Source organism: Sceloporus occidentalis, unplaced genomic scaffold (assembly GCF_023333645.1).
Source record: "Sceloporus occidentalis isolate IW3139 unplaced genomic scaffold, rSceOcc1.0.p SCAF_10, whole genome shotgun sequence".
NCBI lineage: Eukaryota > Metazoa > Chordata > Lepidosauria > Squamata > Phrynosomatidae > Sceloporus > Sceloporus occidentalis.
In genome coordinates this window covers 12277203-12301795 of record NW_028316990.1, presented here as the reverse complement: position 1 = coordinate 12301795, position 24593 = coordinate 12277203, and the positions used below count along the sequence as shown (strand labels likewise).

The following is a 24593-nucleotide window of genomic DNA, read 5'->3' as shown; positions in this document are numbered from 1 at the left end:
GAATGCCAAATGGGTTGATTTATTTTTTAAAAAAACTAAACGTTAAATTAAAAAAGCTTCCCAATCGTTTAATATTTTACAATATGAGATTAGCTTAAACTTGTATGTGCCAAAGCTCCGCACAAACTCAGACACAATTCTCTCACAGTAACAATAGAAACGTGTGTACATGAGCTATCCTCAGCAGCCTTGTGAGCTGGGGACTTCTATATTAACTAGTTGGTGGATCCACTCAGTATTTCAGTCCAAATTTTCAAGGGGTGATCGAGTGTTGAAAATCCTGTCCCCAATATATGTTCAGCCTGTAAAAAAGAATAGCTCCTTTAAAGCTGAGACTTAAACTGGAACCAATGCCTCCCTGATATGGAAACCACTAGCTGCCACTGTTCAGCCCAGAAGTATAAAGTTGTTGCTGTTGTATGCCTTCAAGTTGTTTTTGATCTATGGAGACCCAAAGGTGAACCTATCACAGGGGTTTTCTTGGCAAGATTTGTTCAGAGGGGGTTTGCCTTTGCCTATTCTGAGGCTGAGAGAGTATGACTTGCCCAACATCATGCCCACGGCTGATTGGAATTTAAATCCTGGTCTCCAGAATCATAGTCCAGTGCTCACTACAGCACACTGGATCTTGAAGTATAGAGTGGCCATACCCAGACTCACATGTGTACTTCTGCTGGATTTCCCTGCTTTGACCAAAACTGTAATTCCCTCTCCTGCCTCTATGTATTCAAAACACCTGCTCCAAAAAGCTGAAAAATTCGCTGTAGCAGGAAACCTATTTGGGTTAGCCATGCTGGCCATACAGCAAAATACAACAAAATCCTACATTTTTGCTGTTGTTATAATTCTCTGTAGCAGGATTTGGCACTACAAGGGGCTCTAATAGGAGGAGGAAAAAAGTTCCACTTCTTCTGGTGCTGGGTGCCAAAGTACATCAATGGATCTTGACCCACGTATTTTGTTTTACAAAGCACAACCTTTAAAGGTCTGGTCAGCCAAAGCCTCTTCTTGAATGCCCATGTATATTCATGCTTTCAAAATGTGTCTGAAAATGATTTGCTTCATCATCATCAGTTAGAAGAATGTAGACCAATGTGATCACAGATCCATTGAATGTGGGAATGCTGTTACTCCCGGTCCATCCCCATATATATTCTAACAACCAGAATTACGCAATTAAATGATCAGGAGTGGGGTGAACATCCAGTAACCCTGAAGGATTCTACTTCACTCCCTGTGACCTATCAAGAAACAGAGACACAGAAATCTTCTTTGTCTTGATTACCCTCAAAAATGCTTTTAAACTGTAGTTATTTCTAGTTCAAATGTATCCTGCTTTGCCTTCTATCCACTGGGTTGCATTAAAGAGCCATCTGCTATCAAAAAATTTTGCATCCATAAAAGTACTTACCGACCACAATAATAATAAAGCAGAATGGTTTAGGTAAAAGAGGCTGAGAATTAGCTCTACATGCTCTGACTTTTAGCTCTTAAAAAGACTTTTTCATCAATAGTATTTTCAAGGTATATATTAGAGGGGAGGAATCTTAACTATACTACTGCTGTTCAAATCAGTGGGAACTATGCAACCTAAAATGAATGCAGTGCTTTAAAGAAAAACAACCAATACTTATTGCTCACATACGACGGACATTTTTCAGACCTAAATATCTTGCCCATTTTTTTTTACTGTTGTTTAGTTCCCACAGAAGGATTATTAGTTACTTCTACGGCTTTAATCACTTGCCAAATTTGACATTTAAAAAACAGGTCCCTTTCCCACCTCTGCCATTTTAAAATGATGTTCTGAAGAACACAGTGTTATATGAGAAGTTTAAGATAGAAATTAGAAGAGCACGGTCTTTTAACATGTTTTTCTTATTAGTAGGATAGCTTGGGTTAAACTCTGTTTCAGCCTTTACTATGTAACTTACATGCTATCAGGTCAACCAGAACTGCACTTTTTCCAATGTGCCACCTTTTCTGATGCAGGATGAAGTAGCTATTTCTAAAATGGAACTACTGTGGCTCTATGATTTAGGCTTCTTTTTCATAACCATGCACAATTTAGGTACACAGTATGGTTAGGTCTCTCTAAGATATTGGTTTTGTTCCTTCCCTCCTTCTAATTTAAAATAGGCTGAACTAATATGGGATTACTTTATCAATTTTGCTAAGAGACCAACCATTTGTGGCTTCTGGTCTCTTTAAAATGTTCCCATTCCAACTGACTGCTGTTAAGAACAATAGCTGGCAACCTGTATTGCAATTATGATTTGTAACATAGGGGCTGTACATCCGGGTGGCAATGCTGGGTATCATTTCCGGAGCAACCAAACCAAACGGGAACACAGCTCTATGACACCGCTTCCTGTGTGTGATGTGCGGACGCTACACATTACATACGTAATCATGTCAGGCCCCATATGGATGGGAGGTTAGCATGATGGTGGCGGCAGCACATTCTAGGGTTCCGGAGAGTGCTGTGCACTCCAGAACCCTAGAATCGGCACTGCATGCCGCTTTCTGCCTGTGTGTACCAGGCCTTAGATATATAGATCTGTAACTGGTTGATATTCAGTGATACTACTTATTAACAATTGTGGTATCATGATGGTAAATGTATGCCCAAAACCCTTACCTAAGAAGCAAGAAGCTGCTCCAAGCAATGGAGATCTGTTTCACTGGTGCAGCAGGTTGGTATTTCCAGCCCCTTTCCACAAGCAGTCTGCAGTGGAAATTGGGATAGGGCTGCTGTGTCTGATTGTTGCAGCCTCGCTCCTTGGAAGGAGAAGGCTGGAAATGTCATTCTGCAGTACTCCCATTGCCAAAAGTATAGACCTTTCTCTCAGTTAGTCATAGCACCCTAGAGTTGGAAGAGACCTCAAGGTCCAACCATCTGCCATGCAAGAATACACAATCATAGCACTCCTGACAGATGACCTTTATCAACTAATGTCAACTCAAAAGGTATATTGACAAGCTGGAGTGTGCCCAGAGTAAAGCGATCAAAATGGTGAAAAGTCTGGAAACCATGCCCTATGAGGAGTAGATTAGGGAAAGGGGAACTCTTAGTGTGGAAAAGAGAAGATTAAGAGATGACATGACAACCATGTTTAAATATTGGAAGGGATGTCATATTGAAGATGGAGCAAGCTTGTATAATACTGTTCCAAGAACTAGGCCATGGAGCAATGGATGCAAACCACAGAAAAAGAGGTTCCACCTAAATATTAGGAAGAACTTCCTGATGTAAGCGTTATTCAACAGTGGAACATGCTGCATCGGAGGATGGTGGAGTCTCCTTTGGAGGTTTTTAAACAGAGGTTTGATGAACATCTGTTGAGATGCTTTACTGTGTATCCCTGCACAGCAGGGGGTTGGACTGGTTGGTTCTTGTAGTCTCTTCCAACTCTACGATTCTAGATATCTTGATCTGTAATGCTTCCATCCTTCCATATTCTCACTGCCCTTTGAATCTGCATGGTTTTCATTAGACATGTTTCATAAAATATGCAGCTTCCCATATGTTCTTATTGGTTCCCACTCTTGGAAAAATTTTACTCCAGCCTATCTGTGCAAACTACAGTCCACTTACTTTGGAGCCTTGGTATTAAAATGAAAAACTCTGTTCCAGAAGCAGTAAGTTGGGATTGTGGCCTTTGTGATTTTAAATATAAAGCTACTAATAAATCCTCAAAATCCAACAGCATAAGACACTCATTACAGAAAACCAAAAATCTGTTGTGATGGTGTTTATAGCACCATAATTTTTTTATTAAAACAAGCATCACACACAAACAAAAACAGAACCAGTGTGTTTGTTATTGGTTTCCGAATAAGCTTTCAATAAGATGGTTAAAATTTGATCATAAGCTTGGGGGAAAGTTCTTTTTGCCTTTTTTTGTTGAAAATATTTTTCATATAAGTTTGAAATGTCTCATTGTCCAAAGCAAGCCAATGCATTGTTCGTTTTCTTAGACACAAAGGTGCCATTGTTCTCGATCTTATTCTCCTCTCACACTTGAATATCCTGCTGTTCGTTTTTTTAAAAACACTCACACATAAATGACAACAAAAAAATCCAGCTACTCTATAATCATGTATCTTTATGCTTAGCCAAATTCCCTTTTCAACCATATTAGCTTCTTGCTTCCCATTACCATCTGAATAGTTCTTAAACAAAATGGCTTGTTTCCATGACCAGGAATATTCCAGATTGTTACAGGAGCTGTTGGCTCAGGGGTTTTTATCCTAAAATAACTGCAAGGAATTACAGATGTTTCAGTTACAAACTGATCTGTGTTCAGGCACATTCACAGGTCACTGTTTGCACAGAGATTATTGAGAGAGGAGACCACATTATCAGTGATAACAGCCCAGGTACACAGTGGATAACATCTGGGTGCCACAATGAGCACAAAGTAAAGAAAATTTAATCCAGACAGGACAGAAGTATTGATGGCTAATAGACAAGCTGAGGCCTAAATAGCCTAAAGGCACCCAGTCCCATTTGACTTTAGAAACTAAGCAGGTTTAGTAGTTGGATGAGAGACTGCCAACAAATATCAGGTGCTGTGGGTTATACACATCAGAGAAATGTGCAAAACCATGTCTGAGTGTTCCCTGCCTAAGAAAGATCTACAAAGTTAATGGAGTATCTATAAGTCGACAGGTGATTTGAAGGCACGAAGAGCTAATGTGGCATAGCGGTTTGGATGTTGGACTAATACACTGAAAGACCAAGGTTTACATTCCTGCTCAGACATGTAAACCCACTGGGTGACCTTGGACAAGTCACTCTCTCTCAGCCTCAGTGGATGACAATGGCAAACCTCCTCTGAAGAAATCTTGTCAAGAAAAACCCACAATATGGTTTTCACCTTAGTATTGCCTTTAGATGGAAGCAACAAGAACAAAACATGTTGATTCAGGAATGGAAATGCAGCCTCTGTTAAATGGAGCTATACTCCTTCTGAAGGACCAGGTTTCCAGCTGAACATGGGTCCAACACTGGCCCAGCTTTGGCTAATTCCTGGAAAAGGAAGATCTAGCCACATAAGACAGTCATATCCAGATTAATTATTAAAGCATCCTCTATCTGGTGTTGTCCTTGAATAATGTCCAGAAACTGCAATTAGTACAGAATTCAGTGGCCAGAATACTTTCTGGCAATCGCTACTGCAATCATATTATGCTGGTCCTGTTCCATCCTCACTGGTTTCCTGTTTGTTTTAAGTCTAACTGAAGGATCTGGTTATTACCAATAAATCCATAAGAGTATGGGCCCATGGTACCTGAAGGAGCTCCTCTAGGATATCCAAATCTGCCCCAGAGGCACCCATCCCTCCATACTTCAAGGCATGGAGGGTAAGTCTTATAAAGTAAGTCTTCCCTTCTTATATATTGCTTACTTGATTAAAAAAAAATCACATACACACACACATATACATATCAATAAGTTAAAGAAAAACCTGGGCATAGTTATGAGTTACATATTAAACATGTCATCATGTTGTGTGCCTTCAAATTGTTTCTGACTTATGGCAACCCTAAGACAAGCCTAGCATGGAGTTTTCTTGGCGAGATTTGTTCAGAGGAGATTTGCCATTGCCATTCCCTGAAGCTGAAAGCATTTGACTTGCCCATGGTCACTGGAAACAACTTGAAGGCACACAACAACACCACAGAGAAAACAGTTCGCTTCAATTAATCATGGAGGTCCATATCTTTCCACTGAAAATGGACAATAACAACTGAGATATACCAAGATACCACATGGGAATTTTCTACGTAAGTGACAGCTGGAGGTAGGGCAATAATAGTTTCCAGGTTTAAGTCCAAACTTTAAAATCACTTCTATCCTCAAAATAGGTTCAGGCATCATGGGTAGTACCTTAAAGTGTGGCCCAAAACCCAGATTATCCATCCCAACTGATATGGCGGCAGCCCCTTGCAATACTTCCATAGTAGTCAACACTCAGTGAAGTACCTCTTGTCATTTATTGTATTATAAAGTGTTCTCCCATGGTTATCTCAGTGATTTAGATATACTTGTATATTTTTACAAAGGAAAGAGTGCAATTAAGGCATATTGGCTTGTCCAAGGAAACAGACATGTCCTATGTATTCGGTTGAGTACAGTACTGGACTATGACCCTGGAACTTATTGTTAATTGTTGTCAAGTTGGCTTTCATTTATGGTGGCTCTATGAATGAGAGACCTCTACATGGTGCTTTTTACTCAGATGAGTAAACTGTTACTGGAAGCCACAAGCCTTGTCCTTCCAAAGGATAAATTATAAGTCCCTTAGATTCTTTGTGTGAATCTTTTGTGAGCACCTTGATGCCTTTCAACCCATTCAGAGTAGTGATGTGGGCATCATCATAACATAGTATAGTTAAAAGTAGATTAATAATGTGACAGAAGGAGGGGGATGTAAATAAAATAAATGCACATTTACATGGATGATTTCACAACCAGCATGGAACTTTTTTTTAACAAAAAAAAAGCATACAATTACCACTAAAATTGTCCTATTCAAGATCAGGAAAGATAAACACTTTTTTTATTAAAAATAAAGCGGTAGAGTAATTTGATTATAGCTAGCATCAGATACTGCATTCTAGAGGAGAACAATGTCTTTGAAACTACACAACTCTCTGCCTGCATAACTGTGATTTGCACATTTAAAATGATAAATTTAAGGCTATCAATAGTAAATCAATTTCAGGTAGTGTAGATAAAACCAGAATAATTCATCATATCACTACATTGAAAACACAAAAGAGGACAGAGAGGTAATGGAAGATTTTGACTTTCATTGGAAATCTGGTTTCAGGTTTTTTTCAAGGACAATTCCCTCTGCAAAAGTTTAACATATACATAAAAAATCATCCATCAGCACATCTGATCCGAATATACTAATGATTTTTATTGGTCAGATCTTGAAAGCAAGGTTTATTTTAATGGAGATGCATTAATTAACCCAGCATGTACTATCTCTCAGCATATCTAGCCAAGTACTTTCATTTACACATGTTTATTGTGAAATGTTTGCATTCCCAACATTTGAAGCCCACACACAGATTATTTCATACTTCTCTTCTGAGCACTTTACCAAAGTTAAAAGAAGTAATTGTTTTTGATTAATGCATTAAAAAAAAAAAACGTTCCAAAAACCAGATGCTCCAAAGAAATGCATTCTTCATTAAAACATGGAAGCGGCATTCGTATGAAAAAGAAGTACTTGAACAGAAGTTACACAGGACTGACTTTTGATCACTTTAGGTATCCCACTTTGTCCACTTCTACATGAGATCCCCCCCTTCCCCAACATTTTAGCAACTGATTTAAATCTATCAATTATAAAAGAATTAAAAACCCACAGTAGATACGCAGATATGTGGGTTGGTGCATTGCATATGGGAGCTCTAAAGCTGTGGTTGTCATCTTTTGATTAAGAAAAGGAAATGATTTCACTAAGAAGACATTCTCCCTTGTGTTGTTTTGTTTTAACTGAGTTTGTACTTTCCACCGAACTGGACATATTTATTGAGTCTCATAAGTTACTTCACGGTTACCAACATCACTGTAATCTCAACAAACTATCTTTTTTCTTGCCAATTATCTAAATATCATAACTATAAAATATCTTAAAACATTCTCTGCAGTGTAAACATCTTAGCTACAAAAGTCTTGAGTGTAAACAGTATGATGCATCAGAACGATTTTAAGCGATGTTATAAAAACTGCTCTTAAAAACTAAACAAAAATGTAAAGCTTCCATCTGGTTTATGATTTTTCCACTGCAGAACGGCTGCTGTGTGCCAGTTTACTGAACCATGGCTTGCTAAAGAGATTGCTAGGGTCAGAGAGAGAGACAGAGAGAGAAGGAAAGAGAGAACGAACAAGACTTTTAGGGTTGATTTCTCTCTCTCTTTTTCTCTCAAAGCACCCCAATATGGCTTAAGCATAATTAAAACACACATCCTACATACATGTTTTTGGGCAGTCTGTGGAAAGCAGAGCCATTTCCAGAAAGATTAATGTTTTTCAAAAGGTGTCATTTAAGTAATTATAGTCAGTTCCTTTGCGGCAATCTAACTCTGCTTGCTGCCACCAAACTGAAGCGGCTCCACACTTCCTTACAATCTGGATATATATGGTTAAATATAGACAGTAAATTGCAGGCGAGGGTGGTGGGAAAGAAGAGAAACATCTTTGAGGCTCTCTTTGAAAGTCTTTATTTGAGTCTGAGGGAATATTAATTTAGAAATCCTGAGGAGTTTTCCCACTGATCCTGAAGACTAGGGGAAGCCACACGGCGTATTTAACTTTTCTGCAGGGAGTTGTTAGAAGAAAATGTGATGCTTAAATAGTTTCAGGCAGAGAAATTTATTATCTAATGGCCCAATCCCAAAGCTTGCCATGGCAGGGAATAAATACATAGGATGGAACGAACTGACTCCAAAGCATAATCACAGCACATGACGGTCTTTCAGGAACATTACTCAGCACGGCAGACTAATATCCCTGTGCAAATATCTTATTATTTACAAGTATTTCTAGGTCTGGATTTAAAGGTAAAACCTTGGGTTGTCAGTGAAGCAGGCTAGGACTGTACCATGTGAAATGTCAAATGAAAAGCATGGGACTCAGGCCTGGCACTCAAGCAGCTGGACACAGGCATCTCCAATCTGCATCATTTCTCTGTATTCTTCTCTGCTGGGCCCAGGCTACCACTCCAAACAGCCAAAATGGTGTGTGTGTGTGTGTGTGTATACTTGTCTGTGTGCCTTCAAGCCACCTGTCAATTTAAGGTGAACCCATGAATTTCATTGGATTTTCTTAGGAGATTATCAGACACCTGAAAGTGATGGGAACAAAGCAGGATGCTCCTGTTACAATCATGTGATTGGAGCAAGAATATCAGATGTTGCATCAAAGCTGTGCTCCTGTCCTTAGTACTGGATCATGGCTTTGGCGTGGCTTCCAGACTCTTAGTGCGCATGCATCATTTAAACAGCATACCTCCAAAGTGACCCAAAGCAGCTTTATTTTGGCCTGTCTGTATGGGGCCATACACCTAAAAAGGTTCTAGATCCCATCTGATCTTGGATGCTGAGCAGAGTACCCAGCTTGATGGGAGTAATTAGCTTACAGATGTAAACAGCTTAAAGACTGTTCAGTGTGGTATGAAGCGGTATATAAATGAAGCTGCTATTACTATTGCTATCTTTGAATGTAATGTAAGCCCTCTGACAAGAATGTATATCCATGAATTCATTTATACCTTCAATTCACATACAAAGTTAAAGCCAATAAAGTTAAAGCGACTAAAACCAGTGGCTTCAGTGGTAGTCCACACACATTTATTCCATTCCACAAAATAGTTCTCTTTTTTTAAGCAGAAATCATAGCAGAAGGGCTATCTGGTCTCACATTTCATTTTTTGTCCTTCTAGGAGTTAGAGAAAGTGCACCACTCAGAGAAGAATGGAACACATTTCTTGTGGTATTTACAAACTTTCAAAAAGCAACAGCTGCACCAAAATGCCGGTTCTACTTACATTGAACTAAGCAATGAGTAATTCTGGGAAATCCTAAAAGAGAGAGTGCTGTCTCTTACGATTTTTTTTAATTTACACTTCTCTAAATTGAGAATTGAAGTAGACATCTAGAATTCAACCAGTTCATAGCACAACAGGTTAACACAATGTTTTCTCACCTGAAACACATAGATATTCTGGGTCTCAGTAGTTTGCGCACATGATCAGGCCAGATCTCATCTATGCGAATCCTGGTTCAGACAGAAATGTAAAATAGCTTGCTTAATGGGTCTGCCTCAGTTTTCTCATCTGTAAATAGGATAATAAGTAAAATATAAAGGAAAGATACAGCAACTGTTACAAAGTCAATAAGCAAACATCAGTTATATTTGGTTGGTCACCATCTTTTTATAATATGGCTTTTCTTACTTTCCCATGCAAAGGGGAACTTTAAAAAAAAGAGCTTAATGAACAGGGAAACTGCATCAGATGATACACATTTTAGTACAACAGTATCAGGTCTGCACAATACTGGGCCTGAAGGTCCCACCTCCGACCCTTTCAAGTCCTCAAACATCCATCCATTCATCTGTCCACCCATCCATCTACCTATGACTTGTTTCTCCCAGGACTTGGATTCAAGACCATTCACAAGATTAAACCAGACAGAGATAAAAACTGATGCAGATAAAAATAAACAAGTCTTTGTAATGCTGAAATACAGTTAAATTATAGCATTAAAAATATATTTAAAGACATAGCCTGAAATTCAGTATAATCTCACTGTCATTTTTGTAGACCAACCATGAAACAATGAGACCAGACACAGACACAGTATTTGAGGTTAAACAAGGGCCATCTTTATTGACCAAAAACCTATTTAAATGCTTGAAACCTGGAGCTGAGCAAACAAAGGGGGAAGCAACCTGGTGGGGGTTTAACTGAGGCCCAGATATCAACCTATGACACCACCTCAGTTACCCTTGGGCAAAACACCAGACATTGAGAACAATCCAAAGAGATTGGTTGCTATCTTGGACAGTCATTTTGAAGGCCAACCTGGAGGGATCTGTCCCATGGAAACAGATCCAGAACCCAACCCTCCACCAAAAAGGGGTGCCAAGGTGTACACCAATCTAACATCTTCTCCCCCAACTAATGTGGACATATGCTGCCCCAGCAATGTGCAATCCCCATGCACAATAGCAAAACATGTCAACAACCAGGTGCCATTGTGCAATGTGTAATATGTGATGCACAACCACAATGCACAATATAGAATGAATAACCACAGTACACAATATAAGATGTGCAACCACGATGCACAATATAATTTGCACAACTACTATGCACACCATAGATGGCACAATCATAATTATGCTATATGATGCCCAACTGCAAGGCACAATATAGGATGCACAACCGCAAGGCACTGTGCATAATATGTAACCACAACATGCAATGTACAATCACAAAGACAAAAGGAGGAGCATGTTGGCTATGTAACTCTGCTTCTGCCACTATCAGTAGAATATTTTTCTGTTGCACAATGGTGGCTTTTGGGATCTCTGTGCATAGCATGACTTATGCATGTGCATTAATTGGATGCCCGCCACTGTCTCCAAACAGCAGAACAGTTTGTAAACTATCCATTACTTTATTTAGATATGTGCAATCCTCACACAACACTCAATAGAAGTGGCAACTGCACTGCGCTTTGTGTTGTTCCTCCTTTTCACAGGCATGCAGTAAAGTTCCATCCAGTTTTTCCAGACTATTTTAACCTGCCCACCTCACTTTCATCTGAAGAGTCCTTTAGGACCAATTCACACATAACATTTTAAAGTGTGTATCTAAAAACATAATGTCTGAGTAAGAGAAACCTGTTCCTAGAAAGACATATATCACATTGGTACACATAGAGAACAAGGAATAGCTACAGCTCCCTGATGTACACTCAGTTACAAATCAGGATTTGCTACCAGGATGCAGAAAGGTTTGTAGTGCACACACTGCTGACAGACTACATGTGGTACAGCTGACCCTCCATATTAATGGATCCTTTATCCACAGAGTCAACCAACCACAGCTTGAAAATATTCCAAAAAGATACAAATTTCAAAAAGCAAATCTTGATTTCACAATTTTATGTAAGAAACATCATTTCATTACACCACTGTATTTAATGGAATCTTAGCATCCACAGATTTTAGTATCCATGGAGAGTCCTGGAACTAAACTCCAGCAGATATTGAGGGGCCACTATATGTGCTGTTATTGAGTCCAACATGGAGCAACAGAAATCAGAAGGCAAGTAGAAAAACACAGAGACAGAAGAAGGAATTCAGAGGGTTAAAGACATGGGTGTGTGAAGAGATGTGGGTGGAGAAACAGTGGAAGGCAATGAAAAGTGAACAATGAGCATATAAAGTGTCTTGTAAGGATAGTAAAAGAAAAAGAGTAGTTAGGATGTGACTGCTATGGAAAACAGAGAAATGGGCTACTGGGGATAGAGCAGCAAGAGAGAGCTGTGGATTGAAAAGAGAAAAAAAGGTCTACCTGAGAGGTCTGACAGGGGTAAGGTATTATGGGTCAGGAAGATAGAAAAAGGAAAGCTCATCACAGAGATCCAGAGACAATGGTAGTAGAGAAGTGGAAATAGGAAAGGCCCAAGAGGGAAAAGAGAGACAAAAGGGTGGCTAAAAGGTATATATAAAAATAGAACACTGGGTTAAAATTATGTCAGAGATGTTATCCCCTGTTGGCACAATGGGGTTTAGAAACATAAAATATAATTTAACTTGTGCGTCCCAATCTACGTGTATAATTGATACAAAACACCTGCAATATTTTGTCCCCCCCCCTTTTTCTTTTTCCTTCCTTTCCTTTCCTTCTCTCTCTGTTGGACACTCACAATGTCTGATAACAGAGACGACTCCATAAATTAACTCCAGAAAATGTAGGAATCCTTTACCACGTAAAGTTATGCCATGTTAATTGTACTGAAACCCCAAATCAGGACCTTTTTAAAATAAGCTGCAATGTACCTGTTACTGATTTACATACTTCCTTTTTATAATGGATTTTAAGGTCATATTCTTGAACATTCCCTGGTTGATGTTTTCATGCTGTGTGCCGCATTGAAATCTGCAGTTTGCAATTCTAGTTAATTATACGAGCCATCCAGTCAAGGAACAAAACAACAACACTTGACAGAATGTATCAAAATGTGTATGTGTGCATGTACAATGTATGTATATATGAATATACAATTCAGATTTTGTGCTGTGTTTGTTACTTCTAGGATTTATGTGCTATTGTTTGTAATCCTAATTGGATGACTAACTGACCAACACAGCAAAAATAGTGAATTGTGAACTCAAGTTGTCAATCAACTTGCTCTTTGCACAACATTGGATAGCTACTACTAACCACCAATTGAAACAGAGGAGTATGTGTTTCACATAGCCAATCAGAACATTTTGGATAGTAAAGTTTTAATAAAATCAAGAAGTGGAGGTAAATATGCAAAATGACTATGGGATAAAACTGCCATGATCTGTGGAAGCAGTACTGTGATATTTTAATGTTGTTAAGTGATACCTGCATATCATAACATGGAAAATAGGACCTTTGTATTTTTATTAATGAGGTAGAGGGGGACATTTCAGACCCTTCTGGTCAGCGCCGTTTGGGCAGTGCACTTCATTGAGTCATCATGGAACACACCATCTGGGTGGGCGCGCACCAAGATGGCACCCATGGCACGTGGTAAGGGCTTCGAGTGTGTGGACACTCAGCCCTTTCCGCATACAGGCCAGCACAAAGTGCCAATCTGTACCGGGCCATTGTCCCCTAATAAGAAATCTTCCATCCACAAAGAAATTTTCCATCAGTCACAATATTTTTGTGCATTGTGGTAACTTTAAATTTCCATTGAAAATTCAGGAAAAAAAATAATTTAGATATTCAAAGAAAAGGTTCAGAAAAAGTTGCCAAGGGAATACAAATACAGCAAAGATATGTTGGTGTGAATGACTGCCTGGAAAAAGACCCATAAAAATTGGAGATTCCGGTTCAGGTCCTGAGATTTTGCAGCCATAGACATGATAGAGACATTAGTGGAGCCACCTTTCTCTCCAGTACTTTCTGCAGAGTGGAAATTGTTTTAATCTTAAAATTACTTTAAAGTATAAAATGACTGCTAATACTATGTCACACTATCAAAGCAATAGCAGAGCACACACACTCTGAGAGCCACCTCACCCACAATGTCATATTCTAAGAAAGATCCTCTTTCTCACAGAAAGGGACAAGGCATGGGTTGGAACTGCTGATTGTTTTATTATATAGGTACTAGTTATACTGTTTGAAGGAAGAGAAAAGAAATCTACTTCATCGTCTATGTAACAGTCCTTTGTGCCAACACGTCACTTCTTAAGCAACTTTTTCCATGAGAAATGCAATCAGTGTAGTCAAAACCACAGTACTTTTCTAAGTGACTTAAAGTGGCCTATAACACAATAAGATCCAAACCCTAGAGGAAACAAACTTAATACAACAGGTTAAGGCACCTAGTTTCTAATTTCAAATACCAAAATCAAGTGGACATGTCACAAAATTATGCGGGTAGGGAAGAAACAGAAATCAGAACATTGTTGCAAATGAAGGTCAAAGCAATGGGCGCATGCTTTTCAAAATGGCACCAGATAGACAATTACAGCCTGAAAACAAGGGAAAGTTTTAGTCTGTATACAGCAGGAAAATCAATGGTTCCCTTTCCCAACTGCAAATAATTTGTATGAATCTGTTGGATAGGCACTTCTCTTTCTCCAATGGCTAATATAGTTTGAGTAGAGCTATTTTTGTAATGTCCCTTTCTGTGTCACTATTGTCAGCTTCAGATGTCAAATGCAACTGGAGTTATAATTACATTTTAAAAAATAGCATTAAAATGACATTAAGGGCTGAAATTGGAACGTCTTATACTGATGCAGAGAACGTCTAAGATTAGCAGCAGGTCTCACGTTTCATTTTGTAGATGCTGTATTAGATAGGCAGCTACTATATATTAGAAGATTTGCTTCAAGCACTGGTTACCTCAGTCCTCTAGTCAGAATGAATACATCCTCATACAGGCAAAAAGACAGAGGCAGTTATTTTCATCTGGTCATTGTTCAAAATCAGTTTTCTCAAGGCCAGCTTAAGCGTTGGCTATCAGGTGGGCCCTGACACCCATACCCTGCAGCTGTCCCAACTTGGCAGGGACAGTCCCGATTAATCTTCTGTCATCTCACTTTGTCAACTTACAATGTCCCAGTTTCTCTCTCCTCTTCCCACTTTCCCCCATCGACCTCAGTTTACTTTGATTAGTACAAACTGAATTAAGATTGCAGTACTTTGCACTCAATCCAGCAGGAGTGAGAGGACCGAAGAAGGTGGAATCTTGCCTTTCTCTGTAGACTCAGACAAAGCAAACTGCTGCATCGTCGCCTAGCTTGTCTGTTCTTCCTGATTAATTACTGTTGCCATCTTGACCCAATCTGATGTTGTCCAGCCAGACATGTCCAGGTTTTCATCTGTGAAATGTTAGAGGGTATGGACATGCTCCAGAGCCAGTGTGGCATAGTGGTTTGAGCCTTGGGCTACAACTCTGGAGACCAGGGTTCAATTTCCAGCTCAGCTATCAAACCCACTAGGTGACCTTGTGGAAGTCACACTTTCTCAGCCTCAGGGGAGGACACTGGCAAACAAGAACAAATCTGGCCAAGAAAACCCCATAGGGTTGTCATGAGTCAGAAATGATTTGAAGGCACACAGCACACATGCATGGACACACTCCAAGCAATGGTGAACAGCTGGGACAAGCTGACATTTCAATTTTCCACAGTGTCCCACAGCAATTCTAGGTTGGGGCATTATAGGAAATTAAAGGTTACCTAGACCCAGTTCTACCTAAGGTGCTTCCCTGCACCTTTATTAAAATTTCCTGTGGCTGGGGAGGCCAGAAGGAAGTCGCAGAGAAGCCAGGGGAAAGCCGGGAAGGAGGTCACAAGGCTTCCAGCTACTCTGCAACCTCCTTCCAGCCTCCCTGGCTGCAGGAAATTTTAATAAAGGCGCAGGGAAGCCGGTCAGTGGCCAAAGAAGCCAGTAAGAAGGCTGGGCTGGAGATTTTGGGGCCAGGATAGGCCAGTGACGGGCCGGGCTGGGCTGTCAGTGGGAACCAGAGCAGATTTGAATCCAATTTGAATCCACCTGATTCCCACTTGGGCTGAATCAATTTATTTGAAAATAAATCGACTCAGCCCAAAAAAACACTGCAAAAACCCAGTGTCTTTTTGACATGGGTTAAATGGACAAAAAAGGGCAGAAAGCATGCCCCCCTTTTCTGAATCAATTTATAAAATCAGATTCAGTGGGAACCATGTCCCTTTAACCTGGATCCAGATGCTGATTTAAACGTAGTGGGAATAAGGCCTTTAAGTCTTGTTTTTCATCAGACCACCAGCTCACAAGCCACCCTTCCAAGAATGCTTCAGCAAGGCTATACGCAGAAGGGGACAGATTGTGATGTAAACTTTGTAAACTCAAAAACAAAACTAAGAACCCCCTAATCAAACTCACCAGGAACTCCTACAGCAGAAAAGGGTTGTTTTCCTGCAGTTTGAATAGGAAGGGCTGTTTCCCTGTTGAGTAACATTGGTTTTAGAATGCAAAATGCTGGCATTGCTTTAATAATAACTATTTTTAAAATCACAAGTACGTTGGATGAAACATGGACTACTTCCCCTCCTCCACTGGATGAAGGGACCATGGGCTTTAAAAACCCCATCAAGCAGACAGCTCTAAAAACTATTTTTAAAGGTCATAAATTAGGTAGTCTCTTAAATGTAATTCAATCATCCACTTTTAAAGTAGCTAGATTCTATTAGTTGTCCCATGCATTTTACAAAAACAGAGCTCCATTAACATTATTCACTTATAGTTTCCATCTATAAGTAGATATTCTGCTCAACCAGCTTTAAATAGATTCTTTTTTTCCCTTCTAAAATTGCCATTAAGCATATTTTTACTGCAAGGGCAAAGTAGGCATAGGATTATGCCTGACTCCATGCAAAGGATAGATTTTCAGCAAGCAGAACCACATTCCTATGAAGTAAAAATACTCCATATAAGCCGATTGTTTCTATCCTCACTCAATAAGGACTTGCCTCTGATCTTTAGAATTACATGCAGGTAGCCTAGTACAGATGAACAGGGGTGCTCTGTTACCGCACACCATATTCTGATTCTTCTCCTTCGGGAGTTTAGATTACATCTCAAATTTAAGGAATTTAAAGTATTGCTGCGGAGATCTGAGGGGGGGGGGGGAAGCTGGATTTGAAAATATCCTTAAATCACCCTCTGGCTTCATATATTTCATGACAATCCACTACAAGGTGCAACTGAAACACACATTTCATAATAAAATGTTGCTTCACCAATAGCAAAATAAGCTGTCTTTTCCAGCTGTGAACTGCTTTTCCCTGGAGATGTAAGATCGATACTGACTTCTACTAGTATTGTATCCATTATTATTATTATTATTATTATTATTATTATTATTATTTCCCACCTTTCCCTACATGCTGGGACTCAAGGCAGCTTAACAATAGTTAAAAGAAACATAGCTAAAAAAATAATAATAATAATTAAAAATAACATTAAATCGTCTGTAAAATTTAAAAAAAAAACAATTTAAAAACATGGCTAGCAAAAACAACAAATAAACAAAACACAGATAGATAGTACAGCACAATTCTGCAAAGCCCCTTAAGCAGCAAGTCTTCAAAGACCTGACGAAATAAACTTGTTGCACCTCCATTAATAGGGTTTCCAGTTCAGGATTGTCCTAGGCCCTGAAGGTTTTGGGCCAAAAGTTGAGATTTAAGGAAGCCATTAGGCATAGTGCACTAAGTAACAGCAAAAGTTGGCCACAGCTTGTCATTCAAATGCACACAGAGAGAGAGAGAGAGAGAACTTTTTTTTCCTGTTTGAAAATTGAGATGAAAATCTTAACTAAAGGGGCCGTTCCCAGATCAAGGTGAACTGATTGTATTATTCCTTCTCACTTACTTGCATTGCAAGTGGTTAGACATGATGGTCCTTGAGGTCTCTTCCAACTCTACGAATCTACTTAGGGAGTTGGGATCAGGAACATTTAATCTGTCCTGCTTGCGTCCAACCAAAAAGCGGATGCAGAGCACAAAGCAAGTCCTGGCACCACAAGAATCTTGAACTGTATTCTCAAGATTTCTTACAGCCAACCCGCTTTGGGAAAAGCAGGTAAGTCCATTCTACTTGCCCCCAGAATTGCCAACAATACTCTATGTGATATTATTGTGATAGGAATAAGATATTGACAGGAAACAAATAATAATTAAAAAAACCTTGGCTATTAAGATCAATCCCAACTTTTCTCTTTAAGCAAACAGCTGCTGGGGATAGGATTTTCACAGTAATTGCAACACACATGAACCATACATTTCTTTTAGTAACTATAAATAGTCCCTTCTAACAATAATGATCTTGATCTTTGGAATAGCGGTATATAAATAAAACAAATTATTATTATTATTATTATTATTATTATTATTATTAACTGACTACTCCTTAGTGCTAACATTATCAGCTGTGGAATCCTTGAAATCAAATGAAAGTGAGTCAGAAGTAGAGTCTGGAACTCTGTTTGATTTAGTTTTTAGGGAAGAATTTATCTCTCCCCTAGCCCACCATGCAAACTCCCAGCCCAGTGTTATTTGCATCAGGAGGGAAGCCCATACTTGGTGCTATTTGCATATCAAAAGTATGTACATGAACTGCATTGTCTACATCACAGTAAATTTACTCCTTAGAATACATAAAGCTAAGTCAAGGCAGCCTCTCCTGATACTGAGAATACATGTAACTAGAATATGATGGACGTGTGTGTGTCTTCTGTCTGTCTTCAAGTCCCCTGTTGATGTATGGCAACTTCATCAATTTCAACAGGTTTTCTTACACAAAGAATACCCAGAAATTATTTTGACGGTTCCTTCCTTTGGTGGACCATACCAGAAATGAGCTTAAAGCAGTATGGACAGAAGTCTAGATGACAATCCATTCAGAGCTTGAGCAAGGCTAGCATCTATCCTGTACTATTAAGATTGTATTGTACACTTCTTGGAATTGCTGAGATTGGGCAAAATGGAAAGACCCAAATTCCAAGCCTTCAGGCCCAAGTATGCAATGATACATTCTACTGCTTGTTAATTTTGGTCCTATTTCAATCAACATTTATTTTTAAATAGCTGAAACAGTCATCTTCTGTTGCTTGTGTTTTCTTTTTTTAAAAGAGAGCTGTCTTCTCGTGGGTGGGTTGGAGAGCACTGTTTTTTCCATCTCAGTTCCCATTGTTTTAATTTTATATATTGCACACATGTGTTCTTACGACGCAGCACACTTAGTTATCGGAAACATCTGGGGTACCCATGCTGTGGAGAAGGTCAGCTCTGCTTTTACTCCAACTGCCTGTCATTATTAATTTATTAAGCTCTGATTTGGTGGTGGTATGATCTTGGAACATTGTTGGAGGGCACAGGTTAGATTCAGTAGCAATTCTCCCCAAGCGCTAGCATCAATAGGACTGTTTGAATTATAGGGAAAGCCACTCATTTTTAATTTTTCTGATGAACCACAACACAGGAAATTTAACTGGCGTAGAAATATGAACACAGGAGTTGAGAGAGGCATAAGATCAAGTGATTTTCCAAATGATGTAAAGTATACATGTGCAAAAAATGGTGGTGGGGGGGAACGCCATGCATCTGCTGCTTACAAATACATGTAATCAAACATGAACTGTTTAAAATCCAACAAGCTTTAACATGTACCCATATTATCCAAATAGCTTCACACCTCTTTTTTGAAATGACTACAGTACTTTACGTCCACATTGCCTTCAACAGTAGGGTGTCTTAGGGTTATAAAGTTCACAGTATATTTCTGTTGGGAATGAAGACATCACTGTTTCTCTTTGGAATTAACTCATTTTCCTTTCCATCGAGTAAAAGGGTTTAGAACATGAATGATTTGGAAAATCTTGTCAATCACAAAAGGTTTTTTGGCTGGAGCCGCCAATGGAAACTAAAAGTCAATCCCATTCAGAAAATCCCACCGCCTCCACTCTTCCTCCTCTTCTTCTGCCCTCCCCCCTGAATTTGCCCTGGGTCTGCCTTCCTCTTCTTGCCCTCTTGCTCTCTTCCTCCTCCTCATCTGCCCCCACCCCACCACCATGACTGCCAGGATCGAATCTCTCCATGGCATTTTACCCCGTTCTGAGTGTGAACAGTAATCAGGATAAAATGCCACAGAGAGATTCGATCATGGCAAATCAATGAAAATAACCTAGTTTCCACACCAGGATATTTCCTAGTGTGAATGTACCCTAACAGAATCTACACTCTTGCAAGTTTGGGACACTGCTTTAAAAAAAAATCAGCTTAATCTTCTTGCTTTTAAAAGGTTTGCATTTCAAGAGCCTGCTCCAGCTACAAAGAGCCAGACAATAATGTAAAAACTTACAGAAAGTCCCCTCTTTTGGAAACAATTTGTCTGTACATAAAAAAAAGAGAGAGAGATGGAATTAAGCCGTAAGTACTGTAGGTATAAACACAAACAGCTTTATTGCAGGTTTTTCCAGAACTCCCAAGACTGATTCAGGGAATAATTATGGTATGGAAACGTCATGCGATTTTTGTCACTGATCTTTTCCATGCAAAGTCTGTGTGCATGTGTGTTTAATTCAAAGTTCAAAATTGAAAACGTATGTGGAGAAAATTATACATGAAAAATGAAAAACATAGCCTTTGGGTACACCCCAATTCCCATATGAAATCCTGATCAACCCATCATTGCAACCCTAAACAAAAGTTGTGATACAATTAGTCACTGGTAGCTTTCAAAAGGGGCTAGAACTTTGTTCAACAGTTGAGCTGTCCCATAGGCCTCTACATACACAAAGAGGATAAGCAATGATTCTTAAAACCAAATTACACGATAATCATGAAAGTAATAGTAGACCACAAGTCTTTGAAAAATTTACAACGATCAGAGACTTCCCTACATACAAACACACACTCACACACAAAATTTCTATACTTCAATCTCCGCAATCAACTTTGTCAGATTCATCATTATAATTTTCAGAGGTGTTTTGATCTCATCTTGGTGCTATATTTCCTGCAATGAATGACGTAAGAACTTATCCCTATCTACTTCCCAATACCTTCTTTTCATCAGATAGATATGGCCTTCTTCTGATGGTGTGCGTAACAAATGACTGGGGGAGAAATCAGTGTATTCCATTTGATTAATTCATTTATAGAACTCTACAAAAATACCATAGCAAAACATGTTGTTGTTTTTAAAATGCTAACTTTAATTACAAACTTAAGTCAAACCTAATGAAATGGCCATGATTGTAAAACATCCCCCAAATTCTATTATTTACTCTGGTAGCATAAAGCCTCTCTCTTGTTGCACATGCTGGCAAGCAACACTGGACTATAGTGCTTTAGATCAGTTCTCTTGCTCCAAAACTGAAAATCCTGAGAAACTTTGGGCATGTAAAACATTACTTTGCGCTTGGTGTGTTTTTTTTTATCCAAGTTTTTAAAAGTAAAATTTAACTTACACAATCAATGTGATGGTTTAATTTAATCTTCCAAACCATTTTTCTTTTCTCTTCCAGCACAGAATACATTAAAGGGGAAATGGCCACCCATTTAAAGTAGATTTTATTTGTTTTCCAGGATTACGAATACAGATTACTTTCTTTGTGATGTATCAACATTTTGACATCTGAGGCAAAGAACAAGGTTATGCTGCCCCCTCCCCAGGCCACAGTCATACCCTCCAGGATTTCACAAATAAAAACCGGGACACTTGATCAAGCAACATCAGAGTGTGGTCAAAATTGCAAAAGTAAATAACAAGGAAGAAAACACAAGCTAGGAGAGAAGGTAGCAGTTTGTGTCTGCCTGAGCCAACTGGGAAGGGGCAAGATTTCACCCCTGCTGTGCCCCGTGCTGAGTTAACTAATGCAGGCTATTTTTGCACTTTGAACTCAGTTTGCAGCAATGTAAGTAACCCTAGGACAAAAGGGGAAAAGTAGAAGGAAGAGAGAGAAACTGGGACATTTTAAAAGGAGCTGGAGAAGTGGAACAATAGATGACTAACCAGGACTATCACTGCCACTGTGCGAGGACCACAGTTAGTTCAGTGCAATTCGACTGGCAGCTCAAACTTACTTCAGCAATGAACATGGGAGAGCATCCTCCAATAAACCAAAGTCACAGGGCTGATTGGGGAACATGTTGTGTGCAACATGTTGTGAGGCAGCCACCTAACTCCATCAGGTGGCCTAGAAAGTGTTGTTTGTTACCAAATGCAGTCAATGTAGAGGAGAAGACTGGGAAGAGGCTCTTTTAAACTCTTTTCTATCCATTGCCTTTTTTGCTACAACTAACACCAAACTGTCTCCCCTGAAGGAGCAGGGACATTTTGAAAAGAAAACTCACCAGATGCAGAAAGTGGTATGAAGATTCTCCTCCCAGTCTTCTTTTCTACACTGCACCCTTCATGGATGCATTCAGTAATAAAATACTATGCTGGAGAACAATTATACATAGCTCAGTATAATATCATTTGAGCTTTAAGATGAATACTCTAGGAATAGTAAGTAAAACTTATTAAGTAACTAGTAAGTCAGAATTTAACTCGCTATTTAAAAAGATCTGGACAATCTTCCAGTGATTGCACACTGAGGAGGCTGCAATCCTGGTCAGTTGTATCATAAGGGGCAAATGTCTGCAGTGTTACTGTAATGTAGATATTGTAAGCCAGGGGTTCCCAACCTTTTTGACTCATGGAGCCCTTCTTTCTATGGTAGAGCCCCTAAGAGGCTTACTCTATGTCTTACAAGATAATGGTATTTAGGAGTATATATAAGAATATATTCTTATTATTTAATTTCATTCAATTTTTATTTATTTCATTTTCCTGGAGTGGCTGCGGAGCACCTGGGAAACCCTAAGGGCTTCTCAGAACACAGGTTGGGAACCCCATAAGCTATCTCAGTAGCATTTTTAAGGGCCAGTATATACTTTACGAACAGCCTCCACAAAATTAAAGCATATCCTAAATGTTAACTGTTTTCCAACAACTTGGTAGGTTCACATTTTTCACCCAAAGGGTAGGTAACCTTCCTGAAGCAAGTGTACTTGTAGCCTGTGCACACCATAGGATTTCAACTGGAAAGAAGCAGGGATCTTCTGTTTAACACTCAACTGAGATCATAGGTAGATCAACCACTACCACAGAAGTCAGATTCCTATTTTGCTCTCAATCTCTTCACTCTTCTAAACCATGGCTCTGTTGCCTATGGCCAGATGAGGGTGGGGATGGGTCTGGACCCATGGAGTGGGAATGTCCCCACCATTTAGTTTGTCAAGATGGCAGGAGGTCCCAGCCTCCTGTGGCCTGTTATAATCAAACCCTAAAACTGCTATTCTAGACCAAAATTCTATTGGTGAACAATACACATGTAAAATTGATTATGCTTCCAGTTGTTTCCCAAATGCCTGGTTTTCCAGGGAAGGGGGGGTCCACAGTGCCAATGCAATTTGGAAGTTATAGTTTAAACAACTGCCTATGCCACAGGATGGGCAACTGTCCAAGTCATCCCTTCCAGAGTGCCTTGCCACCTAGGATTGTCCACCCCTGGAAGCTAGGCACTGAGTCAGAATCTTTCTGCTGTCACCACAGAAAATGATTTTTTCTCCTTTTCTTCACCATCAGAGCCTCTGTGACCTTTTACTTCCTTCCACTTCTTCCATGGCCTTCTACATTTCTGCCAACATAGCTATGCCATTGGCAGAGCCACACACAGTATTGGCCATGCATAGCAGTGCACTTTTCTGAATACCATGGGATCTACTTTTGACTTTTTTTATGGTACTTTAGATTGTTGTTTTCAAGCATATTTTGAGAGCTACCTTGGGTCCAATTTGGGAGAAAGATAGATTGTAAATAAAATAGATAAGATAAAATTATTTTGATTAAATTTTGTTAAAAGGTTATTTTTAAAATAATTTGGATATAAATGCAAACCCAACCTATCAGAAAAAGAGAGAAGAGAAAGACTTTACTTTTTAGGTATGCATGCATAGGCTCAAACTTCAAAGTTGTATATTGACTTTATCACACAGGGGGAAATGGGGGGGGGGGGAATGGGGTTTAAAGTAACATCATCCCATGAAAATTGCATGATCATGCTGAAGGTTTTCACACACACTGCAATTAAAGACGACTTAACCCAGGAATAACCAGCAACAAATCATTCACGGGATTTCCCTGTGAATGATTTGTTGCTGGCTATTACTTGGTTATTGCCGAGCTAAGTCCTCTTTAATCGCAATGCATGTTAAAATCTTCAGTGCAATCACATGATTTTCATAGAATAATGTTACTTTAAACCCCCGTTTTCCCCTGTGTGATAAAGTCTTATGACTGAGCATGAAAAATATGAAGCTAAGATTAAGGAACATACATTGGCACAAAAGCAAAGTTGCATAGCATATGTTTTCACACCCAAATACTCATGTGTTGTTCACTCAAGTTTGAATCATGTGAACACTCATATGGAAGACATGTGTCATACAATTAGTCACTTGGGACATTAAAAAACACAGTATTCAGGCCTCATTTGAATAACACTTTAGGGGTTGCACTTAAGTGTTTTCAACTCTTTGCGAAGAAAATGCCACATAAACAATGTGATATTAGGTAATTTCTCTAATTAGACAGAAAATGTGCCCGTCAATGAAAGATGCCAGTTTAATTCAGTAGTTCAAGACCAATGCAGGGATACAGCCAGCTTAAAACTTCTGGAGTATATTAGCTTCTCAAATATCCCAGATGCTAAATGGGAAATATGGTTCTTTTTCTCACGCTTGTGTCAAG

At 39.2% G+C, this 24593-nt stretch overlaps 1 protein-coding gene across 7 annotated transcripts in view; it reads right to left on the bottom strand.

Moving 5' to 3' along the window:
* ZNF536 (zinc finger protein 536) overlaps positions 1–24593 on the bottom strand; it is a 479395-nt gene that overhangs the window by 322510 nt on the left and 132292 nt on the right. For all 7 annotated transcript variants that reach the window (XM_089539948.1, XM_089539953.1, XM_089539951.1 and 4 more), the window contains one exon: positions 9731–9860. The gene's annotated coding sequence lies outside the window, so the exon portion shown is untranslated. The remainder of the gene's footprint in view (positions 1–9730; positions 9861–24593) is intronic.